General features: G+C 31.7%; 1 long non-coding RNA gene across 2 annotated transcripts; it reads right to left on the bottom strand.

Annotated features, from left to right (window-relative positions):
* Positions 1-7,997: 7,997 nt before the first annotated feature.
* Positions 7,998-9,587, bottom strand: LOC139874198 (uncharacterized). Of its 2 annotated transcripts, XR_011767833.1 has the most exons (4): positions 9,574-9,587; positions 8,990-9,125; positions 8,572-8,706; positions 7,998-8,490 (listed from the first exon to the last, which is right to left on the bottom strand). It is a non-coding gene; the product is annotated as an uncharacterized lncRNA (long non-coding RNA). The 2 variants fall into 2 exon arrangements; XR_011767832.1 differs by lacking the exon at positions 9,574-9,587 and having other exon boundaries at positions 8,990-9,151.
* Between the last annotated feature and the right edge of the window lie 865 nt (positions 9,588-10,452).

Here is a 10,452-nt window from a genome sequence, read left to right as displayed (position 1 = left end):
CCAAACACATGCCTAACCAATGCACTGCAGTTGCTTTTTCTGTTTCATAACCCAACCTAAATCTATATATCCAATATATCTATCTGTTCTATCTTCATATTCTATCATCATCGTTACTCAAACATCATCCAACAAAATCTATATCATCAACATCATCTAATCCTAACTATCATCATAATCTTATCTTTACTATCATCATCCTCGTATACATCATCTTGATCATGGTTTAAGGCTTCCATGGTTCGTTGGTTTTGTACAGCAATAATACGGGAGTGACATCCATGTTAACCCAAATATTTTCGGCCCACTTCATCATTCAACACCATTTCTTACGGCCCAAATTATAGAAGTCTAATTAATAATGAAAAGAAGCCCATAGTGTGGTGATCCTCTCGGCCCAATCTTAAAAGGTTAAATGGGTGTTTTAAATCTCGATCGGCAGAAAAAAAAATAAGGCATACACTCACTCCACTATCTTATTTAATATTCCAAGTGGGAAACAAGGTGGGGCTTCTTGTGGTCGTGCATATAGGAACAGGGACGATGACAGCATATTTCATTTATCATCTCCATCATAATTAATAAGGAACATGATGTCTTTGAGTAAAAAAAATATACGCGAGTAATCAGTGAAGTTCTTAATCAGGAAAGGTGAAAATAAAATAGCAATAAATGGGGTTTTCGATTGGTGGCGTTCAAGAGAGTAACTAGTTTGATGATGGTGGTTGGTTTTGGTCATGGCGACGGAGGTAGGGTGGTGGTCGTTGTTTGTAGGTGAAGGTGACGGTTTTCAACAAAAAAATATATAATGAAGGATGGTGCGATGGGTATTAACACGAATGGGTTTCGAAGTTGTAATATAAACACGATTAAGCAGTAGCAGTTATTATTGTTTTAGGTAGATAGATTGAACAGAGAAAGGAAAGAAATATAATAGTAGGTACACGATGGGTCTGGTGGTCTTCGAGTAGTAGCCATTCATGAGAGATCTTTATTGCTAAAGGTGATAGTTTGTTGTTTTTCGATTGAAACAGAACAGATTACCATGACAAGAAGATAGTAGCAGCAAGAAAACAGGAAAGTAACAGCAGTGAGGTGATGATTGGTGGCGGTTTTGCATGGTTTCTTAAAGGTGGTGGTTATCAATTAGTTGTAGTAGTGATCAAGGGATGTTCGGGTTGGGTTGGTGAAGAAGTGGTGATATATCTATATGTACGTGTAATATATATATATATATATATATATATATATATATATATATATATATATATATATATATATATATATATATATATATATATATATATATATAAAGTTAGTTTAGATGTCAAACACAAATAGTAATCTGAATATGTAATACATGTTTTGATCGAGTACAGAAAGAGAAAAAGTTAAAGATATGTGTATATTATATCATATAAGCATGTGATAATTCAAAAGCAGAAACAAAAGGTGCCAATTATGTAGTGACCCGAACTTTTCCATGTTTATATATATATTAAATGAAATTGTTATTTACATGATTAAGTGTTTCCAACATGTTAAGCAATCAAACTTATTAAGACTTGATTAATTGAAATAGGTTTCATATAGACAATTGACCACCCAAGTTAACCGGTGATTCACGAACGTTAAAACTTGTAAAAACTATACGATGACATATATATGGGTATATAAATAGTTAACATGATTTTATTATAAGTATGTATCTCATTAGGTATTTTAACAATGAGTTATATACATAAAAATGAGACTATTAATTTAAGAAACTCGAAAACGATATATATAACGATTATCGTTATAACAACGTCTTACTAGGTACATATGAATCATATTAAGATATTGATACACTTGGTTAATTATGTTAAATGATAAGTAAATATATTATTAAGTGTATTAACAATGAAATACATATGTAAAAATAAGACTACTAACTTAATGATTTCGAAACGAGACATATATGTAACGATTATCGTTGTAACGGCATTTAACTATATATATATATCATACTAAGATATATTATATATCATAATATCAAGATAATATAACAATTTAACATCTCATTTGTTATAATAAACAATGGGTTAACAACATTCAACAAGATCGTTAACCTAAAGGTTTCAAAACAACATTTACATGTAACGACTAACGATGACTTAACGACTCAGTTAAAATGTATATACATGTAGTGTTTTAATATGTATTCATACACTGTTGAAAGACTTCAAGACACTTATCAAAATACTTCTACTTAACAAAAATGCTTACAATTACATCCTCATTCAGTTTCATCAACAATTCTACTCGTATACACCCGTATTCGTACTCGTACAATACACAGCTTTTAGATGTATGTACTATTGGTATATACACTCCAATGATCAGCTCTTAGCAGCCCATGTGAGTCACCTAACACATGTGGGAACCATCATTTGGCAACTAGCATGAAATATCTCATAAAATTACAAAAATATGAGTAATCATTCATGACTTATTTACATGAAAACAAAATTACATATCCTTTATATCTAATCCATACACCAATGACCAAAAACACCTACAAACACTTTCATTCTTCAATTTTCTTCATCTAATTGATCTCTCTCAAGTTCTATCTTCAAGTTCTAAGTGTTCTTCATAAATTCCAAAAGTTCTAGTTTCATAAAATCAAGAATACTTCCAAGATTGCAAGTTTACTTCCAAGTTTTCTAAATCCATTCCAAGTAATCATCCAAGATCAAGAAACCTTTGTTACTTACAGTAGGTTATCTTTCTAATACAAGGTAATAATCATATTCAACCTTTAATTCAATTTCTATAACTATAACAATCTTATTTCGAGTGGAAATCTTACTTGAAATTGTTTTCGTGTCATGATTCTGCTTCAAGAACTTTCAAGCCATCCAAGGATCCTTTGAAGCTAGATCTATTTTTCTCATTTCCAGTAGGTTTATCCAAGGAACTTGAGGTAGTAATGATGTTCATAACATCATTCGATTCATACATATAAAGCTATCTTATTCGAAGGTTTAAACTTGTAATCACTAGAACATAGTTTAGTTAATTCTAAACTTGTTCGCAAATAAAAGTTAATCCTTCTAACTTGACTTTTAAAATCAACTAAAAACATGTTCTATATCTATATTATATGCTAACTTAATGATTTAAAACCTGAAAACACGAAAAACACCGTAAAACCGGATTTACGCCGTCATAGTAACACCGCGGGCTGTTTTGGGTTAGTTAATTAAAAACTATGATAAACTTTGATTTAAAAGTTGTTATTCTGGGAAAATGATTTTTATTATGAACATGAAACTATATCAAAAAATTATGGTTAAACTCAAAGTGGAAGTATGTTTTCTAAAATGGTCATCTAGACGTCGTTCTTTAAACTGAAATGACTACCTTTACAAAAATGACTTGTAACTTATTTTTTCCGACTATAAACCTATAGTTTTTCTGTTTAGATTCATAAAATAGAGTTCAATATGAAACCATAGCAATTTGATTCACTCAAAACGGATTTAAAATGAAGAAGTTATGGGTAAAAAAAGATTGGATAATTTTTCTCATTTTAGCTACGTGAAAATTGGTAACAAATCTATTCCAACCATAACTTAATCAACTTGTATTGTATATTATTTAATCTTGAGATACCATAGACACGTATACAATGTTTCGACCTATCATGTCGACACATCTATATATATTTCGGAACAACCATAGACACTCTATATGTGAATGCTGGAGTTAGCTATACAGGGTTGAGGTTGATTCCAAAATATATATAGTTTGAGTTGTAATCAATACTGAGATACGTATACACTGGGTCGTGGATTGATTCAAGATAATATTTATCGATTTATTTCTGTACATCTAACTGTGGACAACTAGTTGTAGGTTACTAACGAGGACAGCTGACTTAATAAACTTAAAACATCAAAATATATTAAAAGTGTTGTAAATATATTTTGAACATACTTTGATATATATGTATATATTGTTATAGGTTCGTGAATCAACCAGTTGCCAAGTCTTACTTCCCGACGAAGTAAAAATCTGTGAATGTGAGTTATAGTCCCACTTTTAAAATCTAATATTTTTGGGATGAGAATACATGCAGGTTTTATAAATGATTTACAAAATAGACACAAGTACGTGAAACTACATTCTATGGTTGAATTATTGAAATCGAATATGCCCATTTTTATTAAGTATGGTAATATAAGAATTAGGGAACAGACACCCTAATTGACGCGAATCCTAAAGATAGATCTATTGGGCCTAACAAACCCCATCCAAAGTACCGGATGCTTTAGTACTTCGAAATTTATATCATATCCGAAGGGTGTCCCGGAATGATGGGGATATTCTTATATATGCATCCTGTTAATGTCGGTTACCAGGTGTTCACCATATGAATGATTTTTATCTCTATATATGGGATGTGTATTGAAATATGAAATCTTGTAGTCTATTGTTACGATTTGATATATATAGGTTAAACCTATAACTCACCAACATTTTTGTTGACGTTTAAAGAATGTTTATTCTCAGGTGAATACTAAGAGCTTCCGCTGTTGCATACTAAAATAAGGACAAGATTTGGAGTCCATGTTTGTATGATATTGTGTAAAAACTGCATTCAAGAAACTGATTTCGATGTAACATATTTGTATTGTAAACCATTATGTAATGGTCGTGTGTAAACAGGATATTTTAGATTATCATTATTTGATAATCTACGTAAAGCTTTTTAAACCTTTATTTATGAAATAAAGGTTATGGTTTGTTTTAAAAATGAATGCAGTCTTTGAAAAACGTCTCATATAGAGGTCAAAACCTCGCAACGAAATCAATTAATATGGAACGTTTTTAATCAATAAGAACGGGACATTTCAAATTATTTTACATCTCGTGATATTTAATTGTTTGCATGTTACCGACACTTTGTTAGGGATGTTATCTTGTACCTCGTTGTTAATTAGTGATGGATGAAAGTCTTTGGAAAATCCCAAATTTTTAGATTAACAATATTTATTTATTTTGGTCATTATGGTATAAAATTCGATCCTTAATTTGTTAAATAAAAATTACATCAACTGTCCCTCTCAATTCTGGGTAAAATATAAAAAGTGTTGAAATTTATCAATTAGCTTCTAAGTATATTTTTAATAAGCCTAAAATTTATATAGCTCATTTTCGGATCACCGTTTATTTTAAAATCACGTAAGTTCATTTATAACTTGTTTATTATCAATCGAATGATAATTGAGTGTTACTATCAATCTCCAAATAAATTCGAAACTATATATATATATATATATATATATATATATATATATATATATATATATATATATATATATATATATATATATAAAGTTACAATTAATTGTTCGTGAGTCGTCGGAACTGGTCGAAGGTCAAATGATTTCATGAAACAGTTCAAAATTTTTGAGAATCAACTTTACAGACTTTGCTTATCGTATCGAAATCATATAAGAATAAGTTTAAATTTGATCGAACATTTCCAGGTCGTCATACGCTACTCCCTGTGAACGAATTCATAACTATATTACAATAAGATTAGGTGTGTCTAACGCATATCAGAAATCCTCTTGATAAACTTCATCTACAAGATGTTGTTGAGCCTCAACATCAAACAGGGCCTGGAGGTCCGGCTTATCTTGATGAGAGAGATCTCTTGCGCACCACAGGATGCCAATATGACATTTCTTCGAGAAATTTATTAGACTTTCAGTAGACTAATCCTATGGACCAAACCACTTCTCATCTGAATCTTGAAACTCAGGATCAGAGTGTTAAGTCTGTAACTGAAAGAGATGTTTCACCTCATGATACATCAGTGATTTCAGGAGTCAGAAATTCAAATATTTCAGCGAGAACAAAGACTGATAGTTCTTTTATCTTATCAGAGTCCCATAAGACATATATTATGGATGGGATTGGCCTAAACAGGTCTTCACCGGCTACAATTCCGATTGTTAGTCAACCTCTATTAGAAGGGAATAATCTGACTAGTAGTAAGTATAAACCTACATACGTACAAATTCCCAATAATCCCTCACCTGCCCTCACAGAAAATAAAATAATTTTACCACATCATCGACAACATCATAGGCGATTCCGAGCATCACTTTTCCACCATCACCCCCGAATTCATCAAGTTATTACAATGACTTGGAACATGAATACTTTGGTCGCATGACTGCAAATTCTAATCTTGATGGTATAAGACGTGCTTCACTTCAAGCTATCCTCCGATCTCGATTAAGATATCCAATTACTTCCTACTCTCCACCTCTTAGCCCTCATAAAGATGATGAACATGATGATTTTGATCCTCACTATAGTCCTCGATGGAGAATATATATATTGATGAATATTTCCACATGGGGTGGTGGTGATAGGTCTACATCAACTTCGACAACAATTGATGCTAAAAATGTTGTGCTTGAACCTGAGCTGACACCAATATATGAAGATGTACTTAAGGATGAAGAGTCTGAAATGATGTCTACTCTGATAGTTGATCAAAATCTGATGAAGTTGTGAGTGGACCATTTGATGAGGACTTGGACTTAAGTAACTTCTATTTGGAAGAAACTGATGATCATGGATTTGTTGTACTTAGAACACTATCTTCATTATTTGCAATACCTGATGATGTAGAAATTGTTGATGAAGAGAATCTAGTACCTTTATTACCAAATGATCGATGAAGAGGATTCTACAGATGAAGATGGTGAAAGTCAATATGAAAGTCAAAATGTAGATGATATCTTTGATCATATTGAAGAAGAAAATACTCAAACAGAAAATCCATCAAATCTTCAGAACAAAATACACAAACCTTGAATAGTAATGAAGCTTCTACTTCTAGTTCTACAATATCAACTTCAAAAGTTAATTCCTGGTTCAAATTCAACAACGGTATATTCTTCAAGAATCGAGAAAATAGACTACAGTTGGGAGTTGAACATGATATCTTTACATTGAGAAACACTTTTGTTGAAGAAAATGCTTATAGAATCTTCCGCCTCAACGAGATCCCAATGAGTGAAAGATTTACATATATTGGTTCACAATTGCTTCCAGCAAATGAAATAAATTGGTATCGTTGGATGTGGAGGAGACACAAAATCAAGAATAAAGATGATTTATGGCTTCAACAAAAATATAGATTAAAAGAAGTGATGGATATCTAAAAACTTGAGGAGAACATCAGTATGAGAAAAGACATCTTAAGTCAGTTCCATGTTGTACAAGAATATGGGAATCATTACGAGTTTTCTAACGCTGACTTCCCAAATATTGACATGATAGACGTCATTCACATCTACAATTATCTCAGTATCATTTCCGGGAGTCCTTATGTTAAGACTCGATCTTAGAAGCTGTGAAGAGATACATGATGGAAACGATTGAATTGATGAGAAGAGAAGACTTTCAAATACGTCTTGAAGCAAACAAGAAAAAGATTCCGGTTAAATTTTCGGATAAATTTCTAGAAGGACTGGAGAATATGACGATTTTCCAAAGATTATTTGAACCCGAGGGTTTCGTATTCGTCAATTCTCATAAAGAAAAGGTGTTCATCAGAACAAGCGATCTCCACAATTATTCTGATTGGACACTCAAACCCGCGTTGAAATATCTAAAGTATTGACAAAACAAGTTTAACGATGTTGACATGAAAATGGGCCTTGGAGAATATATCAATCATATTAGAGATCGTCTCGAAAACTTCGAATTCATACAAGACACTTTGAGATTCTGCGTGGGCAAAGAAAAAGAAGGCCATTTAAAGAAGTGACTGAATATCCGACCTTCCCATGTGATTCAAGGAATATGTGGCAACCATGCCTACCATCAGAGAAAATTTCAGATAATCAAGTTGAGTTTTTTAATGCATATGGTACAAGATGGAGAGCTACATATGGACCACTGGAAATAACTTAATAGGATTATATTGTAAATTTCACTTTTAACACTAATGGGGAGATTGTTAGGACCCTAATAGTAGAATAATGTTAAAGTTAATGTGCTTAGTTTATAAGGTTCTCTAGCCGAGGCTATATGTAGAACCTATGCAATCCTAACTCAATAGACATTGTACTTACCAGAGTTTAAGAAGCTATGGAATAAAATCTTGACACTTTTCTCTCTGTCCGAATCTCTTTCTTTCTGTCCGAATCTCATTCTACACCTTCACACTCTTTGATTCTTTGTAATTCATCCATGATCCGATCAATCATTTTAATCAACCTTGGGAATCCTTCAAATGAAATAGGATCGCATTTGGTATAAATGCCCATTTTCAAAGTTGTTGCGGAGGGCAACGTTTGTTGCCATTGAGATGCTCTTTCACATAGGAAGTCAAACATTTAATATGCAGTTCCCAAGTGGAATATTCGATCGAACTCGTGTTGGTCATTCTGATTCATATTGACTTGCGTCTCCCTTGATGTTTTTAACATATGTAGATCATACTTATTGTTTTATAATGTAAAGAATAATTGTTTCGAAAGCATGTGAAGTTACCTGTATGTCGATAAACTAACAGCAACAAGCAACTGGTGTGGGATCTGGGGGATTTATCGCTATCCATTTTTAGTAGAGTTTACTTTGTCCGTATAATCATGTGTTAAGAAAGCGACAGGTGTAATTTAAGTCATCCTGTGACGGAAAAAAGAAAAAACTAATCAATTATATGCAAATGCATAAATTAATTTCGTGTTGGTTGTATCGTGAAAAGTGTACTGACATTGTGGTATGCATTGTTTTTTTACCTGCCTATTTCTACACAAGTTTTTAAAAAACATATAGAACATCATAGATATCGTAACGAAAGGTAAGCAATATTTATATTTATACGATTTATATGGTAGATGATAAATAAAGCAAATGAAAGGATAATGATAAAGGACCTAGTATTCTCTTATTCAGCAACATTACATACCAGTCATAACTGGAGCAGCGACATTTGAGAACCCAAAATCAGATAAACGACTACTCGATTCCACCAATAGAAATTATAAAATTCGGAACCATCAACAGTAGAAGGTTGCAAAACATCACATCCATAATTAAGCGAACTAATAGAAATTAGACAACCGTTATCACCAACACCAGAAAACCATGAATTACATACACATTCAAACATATAATACCTTAACAAATATATATTCACATATAAAACAAAAAATAAATTGAAAACTCGAATAACTTATCCATAATGAGATACATTCGGGAACAACAATCTTTTTTTGCCCTTTTTAGATGCCATTAAGCTCAATTTTTTTTTGTGGACAAACAGTTTATTACAACAAACTTATAATGCACACCACAATCATTAATAATATAAAATGCTTACCACATTAAAGAGTAATACCTCAGTAAAAAAACAAGCATAATGTAAGATAAAATTTGAATTTCACCTTAAGAACCACAATAAATGTACCTCGATACATGATACACATATTGAAAACCAAACATATGTAAACTCACAAATCTAATATCAAAGATACAATTACCAAAACATACCTATACAAATGTTGCGACACAATGAACGCTAATACCTGCAAAAACTGAAAATTAATACAGAATATAGAGCAAGAGATGCAGTAAGACATTCACAGGTAAAAAAAACAGTAAGACATTCATAAATTATCATATTATGCGAGACGATAAATTGAAACGGAATTATAATTAGAAAAAGTAGAAAAATACAGTGAAAGAAAACACAATAAACCAATTATCAGATGCAGAAACATGTGTGGAGAATTCTGTGAAAATCAACTCAGTGAAGAAGATAAAGTATGGAACGCCAACCTTCTACTCCAAAGAATAAGAAATCCATAATAAGCGACGAAGAAGGGAACAACAAAGCATGAATTAAGAAACCCTAGAGTTAAGAGATGAAGAAGATGGAGTAAATAGCCAACCTTTATAAATTCTTATTTTTTTCTCCCAAAATCTTATCGCCATTGCCATGGGAAAATCTCCATCGCCATGGGAAAATTCCAAAAGCATCTAGAGAAATTAGGGATCGATGAATGGGAAAGAGATGAGGTGGTGGTGATAAATATCTAGTAAGTAAAAAGATGAAACTACCCTTTAGCAATAAAATAATTTCATGAATAGTAAAAGCATGAGCTCTATTGATATAATTATAATATAATATTAGATTTTGTACAATTTAACTTTTTATTAATGTTTGAGGCTCAATTTAACAAATACTACTACAATAGAATTTTGATTAACTCTAACATGTTTACTGAGGTATTCTGTGTTTGTTAACGGTTTGATATAGATATAGATTTTTACCCTGAAATCTATTTCTATATAGTACATAAATTATGTGGTTACAGCTTATTAGCTCCATATGTAAAGCAATTAAATATTCAAATTGCACTAATAATC

Source organism: Rutidosis leptorrhynchoides, chromosome 11, assembly GCF_046630445.1.
Source record: "Rutidosis leptorrhynchoides isolate AG116_Rl617_1_P2 chromosome 11, CSIRO_AGI_Rlap_v1, whole genome shotgun sequence".
Taxonomy (NCBI): domain Eukaryota; kingdom Viridiplantae; phylum Streptophyta; class Magnoliopsida; order Asterales; family Asteraceae; genus Rutidosis; species Rutidosis leptorrhynchoides.
This window is presented reverse-complemented; position numbering and strand designations above follow the sequence as displayed.